This window comes from Anomalospiza imberbis, chromosome 1 (genome assembly GCF_031753505.1).
Source record: "Anomalospiza imberbis isolate Cuckoo-Finch-1a 21T00152 chromosome 1, ASM3175350v1, whole genome shotgun sequence".
In the NCBI taxonomy this organism is placed as follows: Eukaryota; Metazoa; Chordata; class Aves; order Passeriformes; family Viduidae; genus Anomalospiza; species Anomalospiza imberbis.
This window is the reverse complement of record NC_089681.1, coordinates 50322368-50337923: the sequence shown is the minus strand read 5'-3', so window position 1 is coordinate 50337923 and position 15556 is coordinate 50322368. Positions and strand designations below refer to the sequence as shown.

Below are 15556 nucleotides of genomic sequence, written 5' to 3'. Positions count from 1 at the left end.
TTTGATTCAAGCAAACCCACACTAAGGTCTGAAGTTTTTCTAAAGTTAATTTCCTGGGCTCAGAAGAAGACATACTAGTGTTAGAATTATCCATTTCTTGTTGCAATTCTTTCCCTACTCTAAAATGGGTGTCCTAAGAGGACACTTGTGCTGACAGAACTAACTTCTTCTGTAACATTTCCGAACAAAATATTTCTTTCTTTTGTCTCATTTTTCAGGAAAATAGAGTAATTTTCATTAAAACAAATGTCCAAGAAAATGCAGGCTTAGACTGTGGAGAATTTTAGATTAAATATTTCTAAACATAGCAAAGCCATAAGCAGCAACATAGATTTTTATAGGATATTGAAAACAATTTGAATTCTCCTTAATACTATTGGTTTTATCTTTCAGGTAGGGATGAATGAAGGTACATGGGATACTTTTTTTAAAAATAAAAATTTATTGAATTTGATAGAGCATTTGAAAGTACTTATGAGTGACAAAACTAGATTTTGAGACTCCTTTGATCTCAAGTTTTTATGGTTAAGTCAGGAGAGTTCTTGCTTTGGAGAAGGCTGTAGCTGCTTGCACTTCTGACCCCCTGGTAAGGAATACAGCATTTTAGTTCAATTTTCCAGTGAAACTGAGTTTGAGCAAAATGCTAAGCTAAAAATTAGAAGGACTGATTAAAGAATCAGTATTTGCAAATAGCAAATGCTGCTGTGTAGGTGGTAACCTCCAGCAGAACAGCCGACCTGACAGCTGGGGATGATAATGTCTTAAATGACTGCAACAAGATTTGCTCATGTGTCTGAGGCCTTGGAGACATTAAATAGCTGGCTGACTGGAAGTCACCCTTCACAGCACTTCAGCATTTAGTTCCACCAGCTGAGGCCCAATGCTGCAAGCTCTTTCCTGGCATAAAACCCTTCCCTGAAGCTGTCAATTCTGGATGTCATACAGTCACGGTGTTAGCTCGAGGATATTTACTGCAGCTTGGCTGAGGCTGGGGATGGCCATGAGAAGGAAGGACCTGGAATGCATTGAAGTGACAGAAGGCATTTGTTACTCAGTTCTTGCAGCCAAGAGAGCTGGTTTGCAATGCTGTCAGTCAAAATGCTTTATGAAAAAACAAGGCGGGGTACTTGCAGCAAAGGTGGGACTGCTGCTACAGGCAGGAGAAACTGGTTTTACTCCGGCATGCAGGTTTTATTCCAGCATGGCATCTTGCTTAGTGAATTAAGGATGTAGGGATATCAGCCTGAGTGACAGCTCAGACACCCCAAACAGTAGAAAAGTAACTTTGACTGTCCCACCTACCTTCTCCCTCTCCAGCATGGTTAGAAGTGAAGATCATTTAAAATTTTAGTTTCACTGCAGAATTTAACACAAAGATTCTATATCCTTTCATACTCCCTGTGCCCCCCTGGGTTTCCCAAAACATTCTTGGGGCTTTTGGTCCACAAATAGCTGGAAAATTCCAGGAAAGGATTTTGTGTTCATCAAAAACTTTACTAGAAATCAAAAGCTGAGAGTCTGTGCTTTCAAAACAGAATTATTTAATTAGATATATTAGTTCCTGTTAGTGTTAACAAAAAATGATCAATAAGAATGAAAATATTTTGTATTAAAAATAATTATAATTTCGTTCTTAAGAATTTCACAGGCATTTTTTCTACATTGACATCTGCATAAAAATAAGCAGAATTAACCTTATAACAACAGAGTTACTTTTCTTCAATTGTAAACCATTGACAGAAGAACAGGTTAAAGAAAAGCTTTTAAAATAACATTTAACATCCTGCAAAAGACTGTAAATTTAAGAGTACACGAGGCTGACAGATTTCATGTACAGTCAGCTCTAATCTGTGTGGTTTACTCATGTGCCCATGCTCTAGGAGCAAAAGTGACCAAATCATATCTAGCAAATTATGGTAACCTTTTATAATTTATTTAATTTGTATAAATATTACAGATAATCATGAGTTGGGTTAATGAGGCTATATCTTCTTCTCTTGAGACCAACATTATCAAAGCTGAATGACAATATTAGACCTTAGTCCCTTAAACTTTCACAAACACGTGTATATTATTACTGGTTTTTGTATTGTGAGAAAGGTGAATCCCAGTACTCAGGATATTTATAGGTAGGTTGTGTATTTCTTAAACTTAGATTTTTTTTTTCCAAATGTAAGTATTTTAGATCTTAATTTCAAAATCTCTAAATAGCATTCAATTGACTGTTTCATACTCTGTGATATAACAGAAATAGAAAGCTGGTAAAAGAAGAGACTTGGCCCAATAGAATATTCAATCAAGCAGCAATCAGGCATATTTCCTTTTTAATTATTTTTTAAAGAAAAATAATGAGAAACAAGAACAAGTGTCAGAAGAATAATTTTTACACATATCTCAGCAGCAGCAATAAACTACCCATTCTGGAGTTAATATATTCAGAGCTCTGAAACAGATGAACAGAAATGGCTTCTTTTTTATCCAAAATTTGAAGTATCTAATCAAAGTTGCTGCTCCAAAGCACTAAAAGATAGCAAATGTGTTTTTTTCTGTATTTTCATAATTCCTCCTATTCATTCAAGTGTATGAGAAAAGAAATTGTTATACCTGTACCTGGCTGATACAGGAACAAAAACCAGTATAGCAGAATGCCTCTGTGAGATGATAGATTGGATTAACATTGTTTTGAGAAGAAATATTGCACCTCTCCTCTATGTTCTCTGACACTTTGAACATTTTCCTATAGGTAAATCATGTCCCCCTGTGTAAAAGAGACTCAGATACCACAGTTTCTTTTGACTTCCAAGGTGTTCCATATTGCTAGGGATGGCAGTCATTGGGTAACAGAGAAAAACCCAAACATGTTGCAGTAATGACAAAATGCATTTTAGTACCAGTATATACGTGTAATGTTAAGTGTCTGAGGGAAGAGAGGAATTAAACATTAATGCAATTTAAAGGATTTTACATTAATATCAATGATATTGTATGTCATTGTAGTCAATAAAATGGAGACCTCTATTCACTGTGCAATTCCAGGTACAAATCAACTGTTATGCTAAGCATGTATAATGAACAGAACTATCAATAGTATAAAGAATATAATTATATTGAATGTAGGTTTTCTGTTATTCTTGTCTGGAATAATGTATGAAGTATGCATAATAAAGAAGCAAATAGGATTCAGAGAAGAATAACTGGGTAGAACTGAAACAACTTTCAGAATATTTTAAATCAGATAAGTCTTTGTTTCCTAATGCACGAAAAATAGAATATTCAAAACTTAAAACCAAGGGAAAATAGTTTATCACCCATCAGAGGTGCAACCAAACCAAGGAACTCATTACACACAAAGTCATTTTGTCCTAGAGATGAAATAGAATCAAAGAGCAATTAAGAATTTTACTTTGGTACAAAGAGTTACTGTAATACCCTACAAGAAGGAGGTCAGACTACTGTGTCAAGACCTAATCCTTTCTAATAATCTCCAGCTCAGAAGAGGCCAGAAATAGGTTTAGCCTGCACAGAGTAAGAGATTCCACATCTCTGTAACAGGGCTTGCATGTGTCCCTGATGTGATATGATGCCAAGTCAGAATGAATACAGTATTTCCTGTGTCTTATCACACATAACAGGACCCACTGACATTTTCTTCAGGACTCTTTAAAAACTGCTTGAAACTTTTTACATTTGAAAATGTTGGCCAAGAAACAAAAGTGTTTACTATCATAACTTCTCTGTTGGAAAATATTTTCTTCTAGGAATAATATGTGCATTATAACAGCAAATAAGATGTGCTTTTCAGCGCATTGATATTTTAAAAGAGACTTAAGAATAGTCACATATAACTTAAAATGGAAAAAAAAAAGTTTAAATTCAAAAGAGAATGGATGTGTTTCTAAGCAGCACACTGCAAGACTGTCTGCTGGCACTCCTGCCCCAAGCACCCATATGATCATAAAAAAAGGATGTGTTGGCTGCCTACATTCATGTCTATGTTTTCAGATGGCACTCAGCCTGCTCACATATTGACTGGGAGCTTTGGTATAGGAATGGGTGCCAGGGTATTTTGAGTTTAGATGGGCAACTTGCATAAATAACATTACCAATGTCATATTATTCACAGAAAGTCCTGTGATTATGCCAAAAAATCATAACAGCAGTTGAAATTATATTTTGCAGAAAGCATAGTCTGCTTTAGACAGGCAACAGAAGGCAGGATACATTACACTGCAAAGCAGTAATTACATGGGAAGCTTACTTTTTCATCACTGGATACAGTCCTGGAGTTAAGCATGCTTAGAGATGTGTAAGCTTTCATTAAACGGTAAGCATTCACACTGGGAAGCTGATTCACCCTTTTCAAACAGCTGTATTATCTTCAGGTCCACAGCAGTATCTCGGATCTTAGCAAAATTGAGGTGTTGGAGGCTTTCATGTCATTGCACAGCTGCAGCCAGTTACCATGCAACTGCAGGGAAGGGTTTATCTCCTGCTTCCTTGGATGTTCTGCAGAGAGGAATAGAGGGAAAATGAGCCACTTGTATGTGCTGTTATACAATTGCATGTGGAAAGTCCCCTTGTATTTTCAGTATGGTTTTGCAGGAACTGAGTCAGGTGATCACCCTTATTCTAGTACAGTACTTGTCAATTTTTTTTAGGAAGGTTATTAGAAAAGTGCCATCAAAAGAATGGGATTCCTATGGTACAGACTGTTGGAAAGGAGGTTTAGGAGAAGGAGGACCTGAGCTTTCACAGGTTTTCACCCAGCAGGTTGAAGAAGGAAGACTGCTGAGTGGAGAGCAGGCAAAAGAAGGAAGATGAATCACTTCAGATCTTCTCACTAAACAGAACATCTAATAATATTTTAGCAATTGTTTTTTCACAGTCTAAGATTTTTTTTTATTGAGAGATTTACAGAATAATAAAATATTTTTTTCCATAAAATCATTAAAGAAATCTATGTACTGCTGTTGGTTAACATGCTTGTGTGTTTTCACTAGTCAACTACAGTATTTACATATTTATCTGTATCTAATAATTTTTTTTGGTATTTCATATTTTTTCTGATATTTTGGTTCCCATTTTCTCCTTTGTCTCACCTTCCCTTGGTTTAGGTGAGCTGAGGTTGAAATCTTGTGTCTTAGGTTGAGGCAGGAAGAAATTAATTTAAAACATTAGTAACATCCAGCTTCTGCTCTGTCACCCTTAATATAAGCAATTGCTATCCTCTCTCACTCTAGTTGTGTTTACTTTTTCTTTGTTGTCTTTTCTGCAGCACACAATTTCCATGAGCTTTCTTAGCTGGAGAAGCCACTTATTCATGGCAGTGTTTAAAGTAATGTTGATCCTTACAGCCTGTGTTTCTAATCAAGTCCAGCGCACCTGGTACTCATGAACAAGACTTAATTTAGACCTTGAAGTTAGTGCAAGTGGGAGTGGGATCACCCCAGTGGCTTGCACTACACTCCGAGATCATGGCAAGTTGTCCTTCTGAGTTTGGTGGTCTTGGGATCATGGTCTAGTCAATCAACAAAGACTGATGGGAGCTATTTTGTAGAACTACAGTAAGAATTTTTATATGCTGGATTTTGAAGTTGCCAAAATCAGTGTTTGTTGTTTTCTCTGCAATTTAGATACCTAGTTATGTCTAATAAATTTATTTTTTATAAACTAAACAAGCCTAATTCAGCCTATTTGAGGAAGAAGCATCTATTGATTTAGAAAATAATAAAAATAGCTTCTGTTCTTATGATCTTCTAGGGAGTTAGACATAAGCAGTAAGACAGAGCTCATGTTTTTTCTGTGCTGATCCCAAAATGAATTAAAATGTCTTATCTAGAAACACATAAATATGCTATTTATTTAGTTACAGGCTACATTCTCCTATTTTTGGTGATGGAGGTAGTCATTTTCAGAAAACTTTGCAATTAACATGTTTGACAACTGATTTGTCTGTCTCCAAATCTCTGTACTGACACGCGATGTCTATCTTAGCGACAGGTTTATTGTAGCATACAATTTATGCATCCTTATTTTGCATTTAATTGCTATGACACATCATAATCATAATCAGAAACCAAAATTTTCATCAGTCCTAACAACATTTGTAAAAACCCACAGAACTCGTGCATGGGGAACTGTATGAATCTCCTAAATGCAAGGAGTTGACTGCTGAAGTTGCTGACTTACACTTTTAATTTTGCATAATAGCTAATGTGCAAGATTCTCAGTACTTTCAGCAACAGAGCTGCTGTTACTAGGGAGGTAGAAGGCACCTTAAAGCTACCTCTGCTGCCAATAGCTCCATGTCATTACCAGTGACAGACTCCCTCAGTCCCGCGGGGATTTGTTGTCAGACTGGGTTGGGCTCAGAAGCTGGCACTCTGTTACTGCTCTCTGTCTCCAGCTGATTTGCCTTCTGGATAGCTAGGACTGTATGCAGTCATCCAAATACCTTTTTTTTCCCCTTCTTTTCCTTTTTTTTTTTTTTTCTTGCTTGCATAAAGCAGACCAAATTAGGCCTGATGTACGTGGGTGAGCTCACAGGGAAACACTGTATCTAAGCAGAGGAGAGCAGTTCTTCCTCAAACAAAGCCTAGTACTGGTCTGCTGTGGTTTTCCCTGTAAAACCCAGTTCTGGAAGCTAACATGGGAAGCAGATCTATGAACTGCAAAGTAATTTAGGATGTGGTTATTTAAAAATAAATTGTTGATTTCTTCCTGTCAATGAGAAGTCATTGATAGTAATAGCCTTTAGAAACAAGAGCATATAATTAAATGTACTTTAGTTGGTACATATGACTTATGAAGGCTGGTTTGAAATCTGCATGTCATAGTTTCAAGTTTAAAGTGAATGCATTGAATCTATTTTTACCCATAAGAAAAAAAAAAAAGAAACTTAGCAAATTTGAAACTGAAACTCTTGGTTTTAAAACCAGGATTAATTTATCAGTAAAGCAGATAGGTAGTTTAAGTACATTAGCACTTGTCAAACCTAACAAATTTGTCAGTTCAAATTAATCTCCTTCAGAGATATAAACCCAAGAGTTTTGGATATAATACAAATGTACTAAAGTATACCTGACTTCAGCAATGTATTTGATGAGATTTCACAAAACAGTTTTGAGAAGGAAGTAGGAAAATACAAATCAGACTGTGGTCTTGAAACAGATAATTAATAAAGGTAAATCACACAACCCCTCTCACCAAAACAACAACAAGAATTTCTAGGCTGAGAACTTGGAATTCATTTTGAGAAGGAGGTAAAGACAGATACGGCATACCTCAAGTTTTACTGTCAATAAAATGAATACTAGTGGGTTAAAGCTGCATGGCATATTTATTTCTGAGCTCAATGAACTCAGCGGAAGGATATATTCTTCTTTCAGAGAAGGTGAACCAAGTGCACCAATCTGAAGAGTTTTCATGGAGGCTACAAGGTCTGCTAGGTGCAATAAAGTTCTGTGTCAACAAATATCTATGATTTTTAATTCTAGTTTCTTTGAAAGTAATTAGTGATTTGCCATTAAATGCAGCAAACCCAGCATCTTTTCAAAATATCCTGTGGCCTCTTGAAGAAACCATTCAAGATTCAGAATATCTCACAAAACTGGAAGAACTGAAAATGGTGGTATGAGTATTAAGTAAAAAGGGATTAAAGCGTCAATAACAATTGTGAGAAAAAATGCTCAATCCTCATTTGTTTCAATAAGCCTTAATCACATGTAGCAGACTTATAGGACAGCTTAAGAATTATTTCTGAGAACAAGGTCTTAGCTCTATAAAGACAGTGTGATTTAATCCTAGAATAGCCTAAGATTGAGAAAGGAACCTCAGTCTTGTGAACCTTCTGGTGCTGGATCTGTTCTGACTGCACTAACATATAGGTAAAAGGAGTATCATGACTGGGACAGATTAGAATTAATTTCATTTAGGAAAAGCAATTGGAAGGACTTTTACACTTCCTGTTTTGGATTGAATCTTACAGTATGCAGTGGTTTTGTCTGTAAAGCTACTCAGAAAAGAGACACTATTTCTTTTCTTCTTATAATGGGAAAAAATTGAGTTTAGCTATCTCTTTATATTCACAAAAAATAAAAGTACTATTCAAGATTTTTTCTCATTTTTTTTATTTTTAATTGCCTTTGGGTAGGAATCAGCCACCAAACACTGCCACCAAAGAGATTAAATATATAGAAATGGAGGGAGCAATGGCAGAGAATTGCATTAGAGTCTGTAATTCAGTCTTAACTGAAAACAGCTCAGTGCCAGAGCTTTTCCACAGCCATGGCTTTAATTTGCTTAATATTTATATGTTTCATTTAATGTTCTTAAGCACATACTGGACATTGATATTTCCTGTACTGAGTCTGCTTTACCCTTCTTCCTGGATTTAACTTCACTCACTAATACCCTAACTCCCCACCTCCATCCCAGCAGTCTGGGATTAGGGGCTGTGGTCAGTTCATCCCATGTTTTCTCTGCCACTCCTTCCTCCTCAAGGGAGAGGATTCACACTCTTCCCTTGCTCAGCATGGGGTCCCTCCTGCAAGGAACAGTCTTCCATGAGTTTCTCTGGGTCCTTCCCATGGGCTACAGCTCTTCATGAACTGCTCCAGACTGCATTGTTCCCAAAGGACACAGTCCTTCAGGAACAGACTGCTCCACCATGGATCCTCAACGGGGTCACAAGACCTGTCAGCAAACCTGCTCCTATGTGGGTTTTTTGATCCACAGGCCACGGGTCCTGCCAGGACCTTGCTCCACTACCTGCTTACTAAAGCGTCACAGACTTCTTTTGGGCATCCAAATATGGCAGCATGGGGTCCTTCACAGGCTACGGGCAGATTTATGCTCCTCTCTGGATCTCCATGGGCTGCAGGGACACAGCAGCCTCACCATGATTTGCACCACAAGCTGCAGGGGAATCTCTGCTCCAGCTCCTGGACCACCACCTCCACCTACTTCTTCACTGACCTTTGTGTTTGCAGAGTTGTTTCTTTTGCATATTTCCACTCTTTTCTCTCTGTCACACAGTTTTTTCCCCCGTCTAACAGAGCAATCTGGTGTTTTAGAGGTGCTGCCACCATCACTAATGGGCTTGGCCAGTGGCAGGTCTGTCCTGGCTCTGTCAGACACAGGGAAAGCTTCCAGCAACCTCTTATGGAAACCACCTCTGTAGCTCCCCCTGAACTAAAACCTTGCCATGCAAGCGCAATGCACAGGTACAATAAGAAATATCGGGAGCACAAACTAAAAAGCAAAAGTTGCCAGCCATATTGGGTTGATTCCAATGTCTGCAACCAGAAAGGGGACTTAAGTATTTAGATTTCAGCTACATTAGGAAATTTAGCACTGTGCACATGTCAGATCCAAACTAGAATTTGGGTCAACATAACGCAGAAGGCCATTTTTCTTCTTTGCTGCAAAAGGATAAAGATTTGCTGCAAAAGGATAAAGATTCCTGTCACATTTGCCTAAAATGAATTTGGTCTTTAGCTTTGAATTATTGAAATTATATAAAAACTTAAAAGAAATTTATTTTGTCTGATGAAAATTACTTAATGACTGATTTATTATTTGTCCATTTTCTTTTATCTTTTTTATCTTCAATTTTTTCTGTCTGGGTTTGGTTGTTTACTTTTTAATTTTTTTTTTTAATTACCTTTTATCAAAGCCATAACAACTGGCAGAAGAGCAGAATGTAGTATCAGATACTCAATATAGTCTGGATTCAACAGCTAGCATTTTGCAGAAGCCCTTAGCCACATGAATGAGAATATATTCTGGGGCAGGTGGCCAACAGGAAGAGGTTTATGGTGTGAAATACTGGCAGATGCCATGCAGCTTCATCTTGTGATTATCTGTCACTCCACCTCTGGTGCCAAAAGAAAGAGAAAAGCAAGAAGAAAGGTGGAAGAATAAGGAGGGCGGATATGAGGTACAGCTGGATTGGGCATGATTTTTGGTTTCCAAATAGCAGGATGTTGAGTTACACCAGAACTTCATTTGCTCAACAAGTCTAGCTGGGTTGCATTACACATGCCTGTCTGCCATACCCTGGCTGTCCAACAATGAAATTAAAAGTCTAGCCCTACAAAGTCTCAATAAAAATATCCTGAAAATTTATATATTTATACTCATTAAAATTAAAATAGAAATTACACTCACAAAATTCTGTTGTCTTTACTCTTGACCAGAATACCTTGCTTACATACTGGGAAATTATATCAAGCATTTACAGAAAATTATTTTTACTTTAAATAAATACCCTTATTAAAACTCCTGATTTTGTTCTTTCAGTTCACTTTCTGTCTCCAGAAAACACTGAATAGATATCTAAGCTTCTGCCTTTTCAGCAGGAGTAAAGTATAGCTATAAATAACAGACATTGACTTGGGGAATTATAATCATGAGAATGACAGTCTCAAAAAAAGAAGCAGAATAATTTTGCATAAGAAAATTATTTTTCAACAGATTAAAATAATGGGAGACCTTCCCTTGGCAGTATTTGATTGCTTCTAAACTTATTGTGTATTTCTTAAAAGGAAGCAGAGTTAATGAGTCCTTTTTAGTCTCAGTCTCCCGACTGAGTTTCTCTTTTAAAGACTCCTTCCATTTATAGCCAATCTGCAGGTGAGACAATATTGTATATAATGTAAAATTCTATTTTACGTTCCTGATATTCCAGATAACAATCAACAAGGAAAATACTTAATTTTAAAACAATGTTGGAAGACAAAGGATGGGAAAGAGAAGGAAGAATCAAGAAAGGGAGAAATCACTAAGTGTATCATTTAGCCCTGACATTTATATGCCAATTATGTGGTTAGGAAGGAGGCAAGGGGAGAAATCAGGTTAAAGATCTATGGAACTATGGATACACCATGCTGGGAAGAATGCTCTTCTTCCCATCTTCTCTGTAGATGTGTTTTGTTCAGGAGGCTGAGAAGAAGGAAATGGAGATTCCAGGGCAACTGAAATGAATGAACAGAGTACAATTAGAAATTAGTAAAATTGTGTATGTCATTTGGTGGGTGGGCCTGTTTACAAAGAGAAATCACTTTCAACATTTTCATGTGAAAAGTATAAGATGAATAGGTATCTAAACAGTCTCAATGTTTTATGTGAGGGAAAAATAAAAAAATTAGATTCCTTATTAGAAGTTTCCAATAATTACTACATCACATTATGGGCCAGATTTTCAAAGTTGTGCTCAGAAATGTAGCCATGTGATGTCTCTTTAAAGTCAGCAAGAATTGCTCAGTTAAGTCTCAGTGCATTGTTTGAAAATACACCTCCCTCTCTTTGGGAGGTGGAAAGCGATTTTGTATCTCTGCTTTGGAAAGTTTTTAGTTTTTTAGAAGACTGCAGAGTTGTTTCTTTTGCATATTCCCACTCTTCTCTTTCTGTCACACAGTTTTTTTCCCCTCCTAAAAGAGAAATCTGTTGTCTTAGAGGTGCTGCCACCATCACTAATGGGCTTGGCCAGTGGCATGTCTGTCCTGGCTCTGTCAGACCCAGGGACACTTTCTTTGTATTTCACCATTTATTCCCATAACACTGTACTTGTTAGGGAACTTTTTGTATCTTAAACTGTGTTTGCAGTATGGTTTCAGAGGGCTGATACTGAGATTACAGGATTTTTGTTCTGTCCAGTCATGGTCAAAATTATTTTTACCTCTATGTTTTTCCACTGCTAGCTTATGGATATTAGTCATGCTTTACTCCAAGGCAAATGCCTAAACTTATTCCTGAAATGACTATCCATATTGTTAGAATACTACTACTCATACATTTGACTTTATTAATCTTGAATTGTTAAAGCTGTGTCACCAGTTTCATTGCAAACCACACAATAATTGAGCGCTACCAAAAAAATAAGCAAGATACCAATGAATAATAAAGTGTTCAATGACATAGAAATGGTATGAAATTAAAACAATCTGTACCAACAAGGATTAATGAAACTGTATTCTCTGCTCTACTTTCTTTCGAAATCTTTCTTGTAGCAAAAAAGATGATGCATTTCTCCCAGATTTTCAAACCTATCATATAAATAAGCCTTATAGTGCTTTTTGTGTGTGTGTGTGTGTATGTTTTCCCTGTATATTTCAAATGCACAACAATAATTTCCCTGGTTCTAAAGAAGATAATAAAAATTCATAATACCCCAATTATTCTACTCAGAATACTACTAATGAGGATATTTCCATAATATAAGATGCTGCAGAACTGACAAATAACAAGAAGTAAGTTGGTTGGGTACTATATAAATAAAATGGGGAAAAAATCAAACATTTTCCTGATTTTATTTAAGGCTTCCTTTTAGATGTAACATAATGATATTTCATCTTGCCATTTTAAGCCTCTAATTACAGTTACCATCCTTTGGCTTGGCATCTAAATCACAGTCTGATGAGACTTATTTTTATACAAGGAGACATCATACAAGGAAAGGTCATGCTCTACGTAATTCTGGCTTTGTTTTGCTGCTTCAGCCTATCATAATATGATAAAAATTTATCATAATATGATAAAATTTTTATCAAACTCTAAACACATTCTTTTTTAACATATTTAAGAGGATAATTAAGGCCAAATATCATGTTGCTTAAATTAAAGGGAGAGAATATGAATCATTCCTTTCACTTCTATAACAGAAAACTAGGGCAACCACGATAAAAGTCACAAAGGCAAAACATATTGCTCTTTATATGAAGGAAGAAAAACACCATATTTTTCAATACAAGTTACTTTAAATATTACAAAACATTTGAAAATAATTCCTCAGCTGCTTCTTGCAATGACACAGATAAACGAGCATAGACCAGGAATCTCTCTCTCCTCTGCATGTTGAAGAAAATATATTCTTTCCAGTCACAATTTCTAAAGTAACTGAGGGCCTTACTGGAACTGCTTCAATTGAGACATAGAAAAAAGTAAGAATTTTGAAAATCTATTTTGAAAACGTTTTTCGTGTCCTCTATTTCCTAGAGAGTCTTACTCTCACAACATCTTGCAAGAGAAGGACTCTCCACCAACCAGTAATCTGTGTCAAAACCATGCACCCACTGCATTGTGACTCTGGGGACATACCAGTGCCCACCAGTCTAAGCTGGTGTTCAAGACCACCTTGCAGAGATACTAGCCCGGGTCCATGCTTCTGCCCCTGTCTCCTTGCATCTTATAAATACCTACATGCAGAACAAGTCCCATTTTTAAAGGGATACTTGGGTATTTAGGGTGTCCAAAGATGTATTTAATATTGTTCAAGCATTTCTTAGCAGTACTATGGAGTCAGACAGCTTTTGGTTTTTGCAAGTTCACTGAACAATGACCTCCCTGTATGACTTCTATTAATTGCTCAAGTCACAGTGAGAGAGAGATCTGGGATGTCTCATGCATGTTTGTAGCAACACTACTATGTCCAAAACAAGTCCACTAGGGAGCCAATGATGACACAGAAGCCACAGGAAACGTGTGCTCCTCTGCATCAACAGCTGGAGGCCAGGACATCAGAATTGGCAGCAGATGACTGCTTTTAGCCATCTGAATCTCTGCTCCAAAGAACATGGCAGGAAAAGTGATAGACCACGTCTCCTCACTACCAAGTTCATTCTCAGTCATTGAGGCATGTTTCCTCATCATAGCTTGCAATCCTCAGGATTAGCAAAGTATACTGGCAAAAATACAAATATGTTAAAAAAAAAAAAAAGTATATCACCAAGGGCCCTAGGTCTGTTTCAAGTCCCATATCAATGTCATTAGCCACTTAAACTACAGGACTCGGTTTATCAATTCTTGTCTAGGAAAAATTATTCATAAATTTTGAAAGGGTAGCAGAACATATTCCCTACTAAGAAAGAAGACTTGGCAGGATAGCTAAATGATACTTCTATGCTTCATTATTTCCACCAAAAAGGAAGAGAGTATTTCTTTGCAGAAAGCTTATCAAGTCCCTCAACTTCTGCCAAAGTTCAGTAATTCCAAGTACTCTATTGTACAGAGAATTCTAAACTTTTGCTGAACTCGCATCTTGTATTAAAATCAATAAAATATGTTAACATTTCTAGCTACATTATACATGAAAATGAAAGTGGAAATAACATTTAATAATAAAACAGCAATGGGTAGTGTGGATTTGATTACAGACTGAGTGTGCATCATCCTGCTTGGCTCTAAACTGAATACTTACCTTGATGTATCAATGATTAGGATGAGCAGCACAACAACAGAGGAGAAAGAAAGGGAAGCAAAGGAATGTATATATATATATATATATATATACATAGATATATGTGTGTATATATATATATATATATATATAAAGTGAAAAATTGTTAGTCTTCAGCTCTTCATTATTCCAACATAAATTTTTTCTGGTAATTAAAAGGCTGTCACAAGTGTTGCAACAATATATATCCAAAGCAGGAAATTCAGACCTAGACAGGGTAATGTTGTATAATTTAGTAAGTGTATATTAATAATAAATACAATTATATAAATCCAAACTTGGATTTATGTGATTTCTGAACAAAGGAAAGCTAGATTTATCACATTACTTGACAAACTATGTGGTAAGGATAAGGTTTCTGATTTAGTGAGACACTTAAACATGTATATAAACTCTGCCACATTCTCAGGTCTGATTAATTTCTAAGTTAAGCATATGCTTAAATGATTGCACTATCAAAAGCAGCACTACATTTCCCTTCAAGTTCAAATAAAATGTGTCAACTTTCATGGGGTTTTAGTTACATTTTCTCATTCATCTTTATTATTCTGGCTGAAGTAAAACCTGCCCTCTTCACTTCCTACGGAAATAATTTTAAAAAGGTACAGTCCCTCACTAGTAACCTTGAGATAAACTAGCAAGCTTCTGCACAGAAAATTCAGGCAAAGATATCAGCATGGCTATACAGCTCTGTACAACAGACATGGGAGAAAAATTTGTCTAATACTTCCGCTCCTAAAAAAAAGCCAAGAAATCAGTAAAGCTACTGTGATTTGTAACAGGATCTTCCCAGTATTCTCTACCATACATCTTGACTCAAATTACAAAATTGCATGCAAAAGAATGTTTTACATGAGCAAAATAATCAGAGAAGCTGTTAATTGCACAGGGGGTATTAAAATTGTTTAACTGCATTGGATTTCTAGCCATAATACAAAATGTACATATAAACCTCTCTTTGGATGAAGAATTATCAATATATACAAATCATTAGTCCTGTATGCATTGCAAATTGACATAATGGGTTTAATAATTGTATTAACTGCACTTGCAAATGCAAATAATCAGACTCTTGAGCATTTCTATACACAGGCTATGGTCGGTACTTAAGTATAAGAATTTGGAAAACATTCCTAAAACATATATTCTAAGCTATCAATAGAGCAGTGCTAAATTTAAAATGGTACTTTTTTTTCATCTCCTAGCTGAGTACCAGGTAACTAATTATTTTTTTTGAAGCCTGAAATTTTCACTTATATGAATTTTAGATCTGCAGATGACAGACATTTTATTTTTCTTTTTCTTGCTTGGAATTCCTCT

At 36.2% G+C, this 15556-nt stretch overlaps 1 long non-coding RNA gene across 1 annotated transcript in view; it reads right to left on the bottom strand.

Moving 5' to 3' along the window:
* Window positions 1–2343: 2343 nt before the first annotated feature.
* The window catches only part of LOC137474902 (uncharacterized), a 61219-nt gene continuing 48006 nt past the window's right edge, over window positions 2344–15556 (bottom strand). Inside the window, exon 3 of the long non-coding RNA XR_010999553.1 lies at window positions 2344–4506. This is a non-coding gene — a long non-coding RNA (uncharacterized lncRNA). The remainder of the gene's footprint in view (window positions 4507–15556) is intronic.